This window comes from Hemitrygon akajei, chromosome 22 (genome assembly GCF_048418815.1).
Source record: "Hemitrygon akajei chromosome 22, sHemAka1.3, whole genome shotgun sequence".
Taxonomy (NCBI): Eukaryota; Metazoa; Chordata; class Chondrichthyes; order Myliobatiformes; family Dasyatidae; genus Hemitrygon; species Hemitrygon akajei.
The window spans coordinates 60,316,794-60,329,993 of NC_133145.1; the positions used below are offsets into that span (position 1 = coordinate 60,316,794).

At 41.0% G+C, this 13,200-nt stretch overlaps 1 protein-coding gene across 1 annotated transcript in view; it reads right to left on the minus strand.

Annotated features, from left to right (window-relative positions):
- LOC140714804 (protein kinase C alpha type) overlaps positions 1-13,200 on the minus strand; it is a 355,866-nt gene that overhangs the window by 77,001 nt on the left and 265,665 nt on the right. The gene's annotated exons all lie outside the window — the stretch shown is intronic.

A 13,200-nucleotide genomic window follows, 5' to 3' on the forward strand; every position in this document is an offset into this window, starting at 1 on the left:
GAACCTGCCTTTTGTTAGTACCATGGAGATACTTAGAATGTGGAGGTTAGTGAAAACAGATGGGCAGCAGGAACCCTGTGTGCTTCCCCACATTTGAAACACGGGATGTTGAAGCCAATTCTGGTGGAAGTACTGCAGTGTTAGCTGGAGATCAACTTATCATCACAGACCTGAATGTTGATCTGCACAGCTTATGTGACACAGATTAATATTTCTTCAAACACTTGAACTGGAGGTTCCTCTCACATCACAGAGAAAACCCAATCTTGTGCAGTTGAAAACAGGTTGAACCTACAGCAGAGCAATACTACATCCTTTTTTAGGTTTTAGTGTCCAACAAGAGATACAATTACTGACTTGCCGGCAGGATTTTTGTCAGCATAAGAAACATAGTTATTGCATAAAACTCTACAAAATGCCATTAACAATAATACAATGCCCAATATTCACTGCAAAAGTATAGTTCTGATCTTCATAAACGATAGTTATTTTGATGTCTCATAGTCTGAAAGAAGCTGTAAGTTGTTCATGAAGCAGAAACGTTCTTTTGGAACTAGAACAGTATTGCTTGTATTCTGCAAGGTCACAGCTGCACAGCTAAGTGTTGGTTGCTGCATGATTGTGCAGATCAAAACAACCGCATACACAGTAAAACCATGCAATTTTCGAAAAAAATTCAATCTTTATGTGACTTTAGGGTGTTACAGTAGACTGTTAGGGTGTCATATAATGCTGCTCTAATAATATCTAAAAAGTAGGAGTGCTGAGCTTATGAGTTTTAATCAGTTTAATTTGTTTATTATGTGTTTGAAAGAACAGTATATTAATGTAATTACAAGGTTTAAATTAACTCCAAGAAAAAAAACATTTTATAAAATGATATTTAAGTACCCTTTAAAATCAAAGTTTCCTTTAGCCCTGTATGAAGGCTTCAGTGTTTACAACACAAACTGGGTCGGGGTCAGACCTTGTCATTGAAAAAGAATAACCTCCAAAACTGACCAGCATAAGGCTGCTTTTTAAAATTTTATTATTTCAACAGTGAAAATTGATTTTTCATGCAATGAAACTCCAGTTTAAATAAAAATTCTGGGTCACGGTTCGCTGGGGAGCACCAAGAAATCGATGAGGAAAGTTAAATATGAGAGTAATCTGATGAGAAACATTAAAACAAACTATTAAATCCTTTCTACCAAAGTAAAGATTTTCCAAAGTTAAGATAGGTTTGAGCACTATAAGAAAAAAGCTAAGAAGTTAAACAAAATTTCCTGGAAATAGTAGAGAGCAACATGTTTAGAGTGAATGAAGAGCTGAAGGAAATAAAAACATTTTGGAAATTAATGGGATGGTAAGTTATTAAGTTACCAGGAACTGATGTCACATAGTCTGAAAGACAGACAGACATACTTTATTGATTCCCAGGGAAATTGGGTTTCGTTACAGCCGCACCAACCAAGAATAGTGAAGAAATATAGCAATATAAAACCATAAATAATACCATAAATAGCAATATAAACCATAAGTGACAATGGAGATGGTGGGGGCAATGGCTGGCATCTTCCAAAGCTCTTGAGACTCTAGAATGGTTCCCATAAAATGGAAAGTTACAAATGTAACTTCATCGTTTAACAACACAGATCAGAGCAGTCAACCTGACTTCAAAAGCAGGAAAAATATTAGAATCTATCACTACGGAGCTGGCAACAAAATTGTACCGTGTCAACGTAGATTGAAATAGCCTAATAGATAAAGGGGAACCAATGACATGTTTAAAATTCAGAGGTTTTTAAACAAAATTAGAACATACACAAACAATATACTGGCAGTGATTTGAGGATTGGTTGATAGACAGTAAACAGACCTAGAACAAACAAATGGGAGATGTTTGGGTTGGGAAGCTGGTGTCAACTGGTATCACAGCCAGTCTTTGCCATGTCCTGACAAAGGGTCTCGGCTCGAAACATTGACTGCTTGTTTCAACGGATGCTGCCCGACCTGCTGAGTTCATCCAGCTTGTTTGTATGTGTTGATTTGACCACAACATCTGCAGTGTACTTTGTGTATGACTTCTCTTCACCCACCCCTACACCCTGATTCTGAAAACCTATTAATCCCTGAGACTGTGCCTCCCGGGTTGCAAATCCTTCTGGGTGAAGAAATTTTTTCTCATCTCTCTCCATCCTGAATGGCCAATTTTTGTGACTTTTGGTTCCACATACCTCAGGCAAGAGAAACATCAAATTTTACTTTGTTCTTCTACACTCAAGGGTACCAGCCAGGTCCACCTAATCCAGTGGTTCCCAGCCTGGGATACACCAACCCCTTGGTTAACAGTAGGGATCCATGGCATAAAAAGGTTAGGAACCTCTGTCCTAATCTCTCCTTGTAACAAAACAAGGCAAAACAATGGATCCTGTCTATATGGACTTTGACAAGGTCCTGGAAGATTACATAGCATGGAATTCAACGGGTTCTAGCGAGGTGGATATAGAATTTGCTCAATGATAGAAAGCAGAGGGTAATGGTTGAAGGTCGATTTTCTGACTGGAGTTTTGTGTTTAGTGGGGTGTCCAGGGGCAATTGTTGGGATCTGTGTTATTCATTATTTATGTGAATGATTTGGATGTGAATGTAGATGACGCAATTGGTCAACGATACTAATAAAGTTTGCCAACGATACTAATAAAGTATCTTGAAAATCTTGTTGATATTGAAGTAAGTTACAAAGAATTGCAAAGCGATCCTGATCAGTTAGGGAGATAGGCTAAGGAATGGCAGATTGACTTCAACTAAGATAAGTGTGAGGTGATGTAGTTTGGATATTTGAACTAGGCCAGGACTAAAACTGGGATTTAAACTGCCCAGTGAATGGCAGGGACTGGGAAATGTTGTGAAACAGAGGGACTTGGGAGTACAAGTATAGAGTGTGTTGAAAGTCACTGCACAAGGGGACAGAATGGTGAAGAAGGTGTTTAGCATGCTTTCCTTTATCAGTCAGGGCATTGACTTTAGGAGTAGCGACATTATGTTGCAGTTATGTAAATCATTGGTGAGGCCACACTTAGGGCATATTCTGATGAATTTTTACTCAGCCATCATTGAGAGTGTTGTGACCAACTCTATCACTGTTTGGTTTCCCGCTGCCTCCTCCCTCCCCAAGCAGCGAGTGGTCCACTCAGTGGAGAAGATTATTGGCTGTCACCTATTCACTAAACTGATGTCAGGGAGACGCTACAAGTCCATCACCACCAGGGCTATATGTCAACTCCAAAGCTTCTTTCCTGTAGCTAACCAGGCTCTCAAAATTCACTGAGGTGTAGACAATAGACAATAGGTGCAGAAGTAGACCATTCGACCCTTTGAGCCTGCACCGCCATTTTGAGATCATGGCTGATCAACTACTATCAATACCCGGTTCCTGCCTTGTCCGCATATCCCTTGATTCCCCTATCCATAAGATACCTATCTAGCTCCTTCTTGAAAGCTTCCAGAGAATTGGCCTCCACTACCTTCCGAGGCAGTGCATTCCAGACCCCCACAACTCTCTGGGAGAAGAAATTTTTCTTTAACTCTGTCCTAAATGACCTACCCCTTATTCTCAAACCACGCTCTCTGGTACTGGACTCTCCCAGCATCTGGATCATATCTCCTGCCTCTATCTTGTCCAATCCCTTAATAATCTTATATGTTGCAATCAGATCCCCTCTCAATCTCCTTAATTCCAGCGTGTACAAGCCCAGTCTCTCTAACCTCTCTGCGTAAGACAGTCCAGACATCCCAGGAATTAACCTCGTGAATCTACACTGCACTTCCTCTACAGCCAGGATGTCCTTCCTTAACTCTGGAGACGAAAACTGTACACAATACTCCAGGTGTGGTCTCACCAGGGCTCTGTACAAATGCAAGAGGATTTCCTTGCTCTTGTACTCAATTCCCTTTGTAATAAAGGCCAACATTCCATTAGCCTTCTTCACTGCCTGCTGCACTTGCTCATTCACCTTCAGTAACTGATAAACAAGGACTCCTAGATCTCTTTGTATTTCTCCCTTACCTAACTCTACACCGTTCAGATAATAATCTGCCTTCCTGTTCTTACTCCCAAAGTGGATAACCTCACACTTAGTCACATTAAACATCATCTGCCAAGTATCTGCCCACTCACCCAGCCTATCCAAGTCACCCTGAATTCTCCTAACATCCTTATCACATGTCACACTGCCACCCAGCTTAGTATCATCAGCAAATTTGCTGATGTTATTTTCAATGCCTTCATCCAAATCGTTGACGTAAATTGTAAACAGCTGTGGTCCCAATACCGAGCCCTGTGGCACCCCACTAGTCACCACCTGCCATTCCGAGAAACACCCATTCACCGCTACCCTTTGCTTTCTATCTGCCAACCAGTTTTCTATCCATGTCAATGTCTTCCCCCCGATGCCATGAGCTTTGATTTTACCCACCAATCTCCTATGTGGGACCTTATCAAATGCCTTCTGAAAATCGAGGTACACTACATCCACTGGATCTCCCCCGTCTAACTTCCTGGTTACTTCCTCGAAAAACTCCAACAGATTAGTCAAGCATGATTTACCCTTGGTAAATCCATGCTGGCTCGGCCCGATCCTATCACTGCTATCTAGATATGCCACTATTTCATCCTTAATAATGGACTCTAGCATCTTCCCCACCACCGATGTCAGGCTGACAGGTCGATAGTTCTCCAGAACTATCCAGAATAGTCTTGTCCCTGGTTGGCTCTCGTACAAGCTGTTCCAAGAATGCATCCCGTAGGCACTCTACAAACTCCCTATCCTGTGGTCCAGCACCAACCTGATTCTCCCAGTTCACCTGCATGTTGAAATCCCCCATAACTACTGCGACATTACCTTTGCCACATGCCAATGTTAACTCCCTATTCAACTTGCACCCAATATCCATGCTACTGTTTGGTGGCCTGTAGACAACACCCATTTGGGTCCTTTTGCCCTTACTGTTCCTCAGTTCTATCCACACAGACTCTACTTCTCCTGACCCTATGTCCCCCCTTGCAAAGGACTGAATCTCATTCCTCACCAACAGGGCCACCCCACCCCCTCTGCCCACATTTCTGTCCCTATGATAGCACGTATACACTTGTACATTCATTTCCCAGGTCTGATCTCCCTGCAGCCATGTCTCCGTTATCCCAACAACATCATAGTTACCCATTCGCACCTGGGCTTCAAGCTCATCTGCCTTATTTCTGACACTTCGTGCATTCAGATATAGAATTTTTAGCCCATTTCTCCTCTCTCTGTTTAAATCGCTGCCTATTGTGCTTAACCCAGCTCCCCCAAATTCCCATCTGGCTATACGCCCCTAGAATTTTGTTGTCCTTCCTAAATTTATTTATTCTTTCAACACATTTAATTCCATGTTCCGTCAGACCATCCCTCTGTACATGTGTCCTCCTTATCACTTGTTCCACCTCACCTTTCTCTACTACACACAATATTCCAGAACCGTGTAGTCCCCACCTGTCCTTTATTCTTCCTCTCGCTATCCTCTCTCACATTCTGGATCCCCGCCCCCTGCAAATTTAGTTCAACCCCCCCCCCCCCCACCAAGAAGCACTAGCAAACTTCCCTGCAAGAATGTTAGTACCGCTCCAGTTCAGGTGTAAACCGTCCCCTTCGGAACAGATCCCACCTTCCCTGGAACAAAGCACAATTATCTACAAACCTGAAGCCCTCCCTCCTGCACTATCCTCTCAGCCACGTATTAATCCTTATAATCTTTCTGTTCCTTGCCTCACTCGCACGTGGCACAGGTAGCAATCCTGAGATTGTTAGCCTGGAGGTCCTGCTCTTCAGCTTTGCACCTAACTCCCTGAACTCCCTAAACTCCCTACGCAGGACCCCCTCACTCATCCTACCCACATCATTATTCCCTACATGGACTACAACATCTGGATTCTTGCCCTCACTCGCAAGAATAATCTGCACCCGATCTGAGATGTCTCGGACCCCGGCACCAGGGAAGCGACATACCATCCAAGACTCCCGATCTTCCCCACAAAATCTCCTATCCGCCCCCCTGACTGTAGAATCCCCTATCACTACTGCTCTCTTCTCTTCCCTCCTCCCCTTCCTAGTCGAGGGTCCAACCTCAGTGCCAGAGACAGGACCACTGCAGCTTGTTCCTGGTAGGTCATCCCCACCAACAGTATCCAAAACGGTATACTTATTGTTGATGTAATACTGCAACTGCCCCTGCACAACATTAAATGGTCTTTCCTACTCTCCTTGTTCTATTCATATGTTCACATTTATTTAAGTTTGATTATTGACATTTGCACGTGACCATTCTGCTAATTATTGATTGCTCATGGATGTTTTGCACTGTTATCTTGTAAATTGCTGCTTGCTAGTGTGTTGTCTGTTATGGTATTGTATTGTTTAAGAGAGACATAAAAGGTCACTTCTTTACACAGAAGGTAGGAATGCCTGGAATGAACTACCAGAGGAAGTGGTTGAGGCAGTATTTAAGAGGCACTTGGATAGGTACATGGAGGGGAAGGTCTTGGAGGGTTATGGGCTGAAAACGGGCAACTGCAACTAGCAGGGAGATGCTGTGATTGATATAGACCAGTAGGGCTGAAAGGCCGCCTTCTGTGCTGTATTACTCCGTGACTCTATGGCACTTCCATTCTTGCAATTGATTTCTCCTAACCGCCTCACAAACAAGATCATTCGACCAGCAGTGATAAAGATCCCACTCTAAATGGTATCCAACTTACACGATCATCACTCTAAATCCCAGGCCCTAAACCTCCTTAAGACTGATCCTTCCTTCCCAAACTAGCTACTTACCTACCCTGGCAATGTCAGGTCCTGATCTTCGGTTTCTAACCACTGCTTCTAACCCTAATGTTCCTTCTTGAAGTCATATCTGAAAGTTTTTCAGTCTCTTACTTACCTTGATGACACAACCTTAGACCTTGATGTCCATCAAATTCCACTAAACCCTGACATACAATGTTGGTCTCAGATGATGCACTTTCCAAAATAGAAGAATACAACGCAGCAGAGGGTCCATGAACAAGAGATTCAATGGCTCTCCACTGTAACAATAGAATTTATAGTCTGACAGATCTCAGAGCTCAACTGGGTTAACGAAAAATAGCAGTTCCTATGTCAACTCAAATTCTATAGCTGCCAGACGATTGTTCTGAATGACTAATATTTAAATTCTAGTCTGAGCAATGTGTCATATCTACAACAAATTCCCTTGTGTTGCAATGAACTTCTCATTCAATCTGTCACCTTTTGAAATTACCAAGGAGTGCACTAGAACAGTGACTTTTGTTTTAAAAGTTGATGCAAAACCAGATAGATATGCTGCAGCTAGAGCATAAGGTCAAAGAGCTTCCAACTGAACAACTTGAAGAACCAAGGTTCTTCAGAAACCAGAATGTTTGCAACTTTACAAGCTCTGCTTCTGAACTATCATGTTCTCAATTCCTGTACATGGTCATTGTGGTATAGACACCATGCATGTGAAGGAAAAATTTAATAGCAGAGGGCACTGAATTAGTGGTCTCAGACATATCACAAAAGGTTAAGTTATTAGATTAGGTTGGAGTGGTCAGAGTAGGAGGAATTTGAGGTAACGCTTATTTTCCAACCATTGACATGCCAGTGGAAGGGTGTGTAGAATGTGAATCATTTTGTCAAGAGCAGCCAGCTATCAAGAGTGCAGTGAGGAACTGCTAACATTTCAAGTGTGATGGGAAGTGGGCTGTTAAATCACAGCTGCACAGTTAGCAATGTTGACCTTGTGTTCCAGCAAGTTCCCAAAGATATGCACACTTTGGTTGAAGTGAACAGGACTTGGTAGGACATATCCAACAGATGTAATAATGAAGAACTAAACTCTATTCTCCAACCTGAAGATAGAGGTATGGTTAGGGAGTATCGGTGCAGGCTGGCAGCTGCAGAAGCAATGCATCAAAAGCACATAATAGACAGCAGCAGGAACAGACCTTAGGGCCTCTCAATCAGAACTAATCTATTACCTCACATATCTTTCAAAGCCTTTCATATCCAAAATCCATCAGACCTGTCCTGAATATACCCAGTGATCAAAAATCCTCAGTCCTCTTGAGTAGGGAATTCCTAACAAAAACTTCTCATCCTGAATAGCCAACTCTTGTTCTGAGATGGTGGCCCTCATTTTTAAATACCCCAGCAAAGGAAAACATCATCCTAATCTCAAGTAAAAATAAAGTGTTGGAAATACTCAGCAAGTCAGTCATCATCTGTGGAGGGAGAAAATGAGTTATCATTACATCTCAATTAACTTACTTCTACTCTGCCAAGCCCCATTGGATTTTGTTATGTTTAATTAAATCATGTCATCCTTCTAAATACAAGAGACCTATTGTGCTCAGATTTGACCCATTTATCTTCATTGAGCAATCTCCTAATTCTGAGAATTAATCTGGTGAATGTTTGCCCCGTTCCCTTTATCTCACCCATCTGCTTCCTTGGGTAGGAAGACCAGAGCAGATGCACAATACAGCAGTACAGTATTGCAAGTGCGTTTTCACCAGGGTTCTAACTACAACAAGACATTTTTGCTCTTTTACTTAGAGGTTCCCATACAAGAAAGGCCAGCTACAGTTTGGCTTCTTGATGCCTTGCTGTATTTGAACATCAATAGGACAAGTTGTGATTCACTGTGTGCTATTAATGTAAAGGTCTTGGTACAAACAAATCTATTTGAATTGATTATTTTTCTATATTAACTAATTTTTATTCAAGGATATAATACAAATATTCTATTATCATTCCTGAATTTTAGAAATTCAGTTTGCCATTTAGCTTGTGTTCCCACACTGCCCTCTGGTGGTAGACTACTGTCATGTGGATTGTCATCACCTGCAGTTAGCTGAAGGGCACAGATGCCATCATAACGTTGGTAGATTATGCTTGGGAGAAATTCATGAAATATCAGACAATTGCAAGGACAACACAGAGTGGTTAGACTGCTATGCCACCTTCAGTATGTGTTTTATTACAGGTGCACAATGCTGCTTAACTCAATCTAAGAGGTCAAAATTAAACCCTGGCATAGTGCAGTGTCAAATAATTCCAATAACAGCGCCACCACTTTGAATCAGTTTCTTGCCTCTATATTCTTAAGGTTAAGGTTCAGTCTAACTGGCACATCAGTGTACCAGTTCGGAAGTTCTCTGAGATGGCTTCACTTCTTCAGCCTCAGACTTTGTGCGCACTTTTTCCTTAATTGCCTCTCAAAGTCCAACCATACATCCCCGTTGTGAGAGGTGGAAATGGGTAAGACTGGCCGACAGGCTCTGGTGAAGCTGTGTAACCCAATCCCCTGTTCAGTAAATACAACATATTACAGAAACATGAATGAACTCCAACTGGAGAGTGGGGGAATGGGGGTTGGGGTTCTAACATTTAACTGTCATTCATTCTTTGAGGAACTCCTCTTTTCGTGGATGTTTACAAAGAAAAAAAATAGTGTATACATTTCTCTGACACTAAATGTACCTATTGACTTCAAAGGACAATGGAGATGGGAGGTCATCTGGAGTCTATGCTCCACTGGGAGCTAAGGGCCCAAATAAGTAAGTAAATTTTCCCCACTTCAGCGTGAGCTTACATTACTTTGCTAAGTTTCCACTTGGTGGAATTCTCTCCTGAAATCTTTGTGTCTCTCCCCTTCTTTAGGATGCTGTCTATATCTATCTTCTATGTGGCAAGTTGTCAAGCTTTGTTCAATGTTCCCACTTGTGAAGTATCCTGGGACATTTCACTATATTGAAGACACTTTATTAATGCAAGTTGACAGAGGTCTGGGTCTTTGGGAAGATATTGAACTAAAGCTATTTGCCTGTTCGCTCAAGAGAACTAGTGACAACAGCAAATAATACCATTGTCCTTGTCCACCTCAATTCCTCAACTGAGAAACAGTTTAATTGTCTGCTCTTCGTTTACAAGACCTCGATGGGATGAGATTTATTACCATGATTGTCTACATAACAGAAGTAATTGCGTGTCAGAAGAAATTTAGTGGCTGTGAAGTACTTTGATTATTGAGGATGTGGTTGGGGATAATAATATCCAAGTTGTTTACTTTCACTCTGAGTGCTGACAGGTTTAAAGGCATGGAGAACAGGAAGACTGTGGGTCTACAGTAGGTTTAAGACTCCTGTAACTGGTATTGTAAGTATTGTATTAACCCTTCATGTAGCTATCGTAATTTGAGCCTAGATTTTTGTAAGTGCTGGCGAGAAGGAAAGAGATGTGGTTGTGAAAGTGGATTTGGTGAACACCTTATCAAAGACAAGCAGGAAAACAACAACCCCCGACGTGAACAGGGCAAGAGGGACAGAATTTTGATCGAAGAGCGGAGTTCCTTAAAGTTAGGCATTCCTGGAGAAATGGCAATGAGTTCAAAAAGTTACTGAAAATGTTTTAAAAACTGCAGATTCTCCCAGTATCTGCAGTTCTGTTGATTTTCATTTTGGCCACAGTGAAAAGTACACAATATCTCATATTCAAAGTAAATTTATTATCAAAACACGCATGTCACCATCTATTTCTTTGAGATTCATTTTTTTGCAGACATTTATAGGACAGTATCTTAACATCCTTGGTTTAACATCCTTAGTTTAACATCCAAGCATTCACATTGTTTTGTAAGGACAGGCAGGTAGGCAAAGGAGGTGAGTTGGTTCTATTATAAAAATGAAATCAAATCCTTGGAAAGAGGTGGATTGGCCAGAAGCTTAAGGTAAAGGAAACCTGAGGAAGCAGTGATCATAATATGATAGAATTCACCCTGCAGTTTGAGGGGGAGAAACTAAAGTCAGACAGATCAGTATTATAGTGAAGTAAAGGGGATTACAGAGGCATGAGAGAGGAACTGGCCAAAGTTGACTGGAAGGGGACACCAGCAGGGATGATGGTAGAACAGCAATGGCTGGAGTTTCCAAGAGCAATTTGGAAGGTGCAGGATAGATACATCCAAAAGAAGAAATATACTAAAGGGATAATGATGCAACCGTGGCTGACAGGGGAAGTCAAATGCATCACAAAAGCATAATAGTAACTTATTTATAGAGCACTTTTCATACAGTCATGTAGTTCAAAGTGATTTACAAAGGGATAAAGTGCAAATATAAAAATAAAAAACAAATACATATTAGTAAAAACCAAGGTTAAATAAATAGCTTTTAGGCAATTGTTTAAAATTTTCAGCTAAATCTGCATCCCTTTTATATTTACATATTGAGTTTCACAGTTTAGCAGCATGATTTAAAAAAGCTGACTGGCAAATTATCTTTTGAGAGTAATTGTTTAAATTTTAGAGACCAGAAAAAGACCTGAGAGCTCAAGCAAATGAAAGCAATTCTGTGATATAACATATAACAATTACAGCATGGAAACAGGCCATCTCGGCCCTTCTAGTCCGTGATGTACTCCAGTCCCAGACAATTGACAGCTTTAAAAACAAAAGAACTTTAAAAACAATTCTAAAAGATAAGGAAGCCAATACAGATTAGCTAGGACAGAAGTGATATGCTCCCTCACTCTGCTTTTAGCTAAAGGTCTAGCAGTAGCATTCTGAATGAGCTGAAGTTTGTCAATAGATTACTTTGGAAGGCCAGTAAAAAGTGCATTGCAGTAATCTATTCAATAAAAAGGCATGAATTAGTTTTTCAACATCATTACGTGACAGAAACTGACTTACCATTGCAATATTTCTTAAGTCAGAAATGCTGCTCTGGTCATTTTCTTTATGAGGGATTTAAAATTCAAATCTGAATCAAGGATGACACCTAGGAATGTTAATTCTGATTTTACAAGAGAAGCCAAACTTTCAATTTATCAAGAAGTTTATTAAAAGAGAAGGCATTTAAGATAGCAAAAATTAGTGGGAAATTCAAAGGATTGGGAAGCTTTTTAAAAACAACAGGAGGCAACTAAAAAAAACAAAAGGAGAGAAGAGATGAAATATGAAGGTAAGCTAGTCAACAGTATAAAAGAGGATAAAAATTTTTTTTCAGATATATAAAGAGTAAAAGAAAGGTGAGAGTGGACATTGGACTGCTGGAAATTGATGCTGGAAAGGCAGTAATGGGAGACAAAGAAATGGTGGATGCACTTAGTAAGTATTTTGCATCAGTCTTCACTGTGGAAGACACTAGTGGTATGCCAGAAATTCGAGTACCGGGGCAGAAATGAATGTAGTTGCTATTACTAAGGAAAAGGAGCTTGGGAAACTGAAAGATCTGAAGGTAAATAAGTCACCTGGACCAGATGGACTACACTCTAGGGTTCTGAAAGATAGCTGAAGAGATTGTAGAGGCATTAGTAGTGACCTTTCAAGAATCACTAGATTTCGGAATGTTTCTGGAGGACTGGAAAGTGCAAATGTCACTGCACTCTAAGAAGGGAGGGAGACAGAAGAAAAGAAATTATAAGCGTGTAAGCCTGACTTCAGTAGTTGGAAAGACGCTGAAGTGCATTATCAAGGATAAGGTTTCAGGGTACATAGGGGCACATGATAAAATAAGACAGCATGGTTTCCTTAAGGGAAATTCTGTTAAATTATTTGAGGAAATAATAGGTAGGGTAGACAAAGGAGAGTTGGTGGATGTCATGTACCTGTATTTTGGGAAGGCCTTTGACAAGGCACTGCACATGAGGCTGCTTAACAAGGTAAGAGCCCATAGCATTACAGGAAAGATACTAGCAAGGGCAGAAGATTGGCTGTCTGGCAGGAGACAAATAAAGGGGACCTTTTCTGGTTAGCTGCAGTGACTAGTGGTGTTCTGCTTCTTTTCCTGTTGCATGTCAATCATTTGGACGATGGAATTGAGGGCTTTGTGGCCAAGTTTGTGGATAATACAAAGACAGATGGAGGGGCAGGTAGTGTTGAGGATGCAGGGAGTCTGCAGAGGGACTTAAACAGATTAGGAGAATGGACAAAGAAGTGACAGATGGAATATACTGTATGGTCATTCACTTTGCTAGAAGGAATAAAGGCATAAACAGAGAAATTAAAAAATCATTGTTGTAAATCATTGCTCCATTGTTTGGGAATCCTCATGCAAGATCGCTTAAAGATTAACTTGCAGGCTGAATCAATGGTAAGGAAAGCAAATGCAAAGTTAGCATTCAT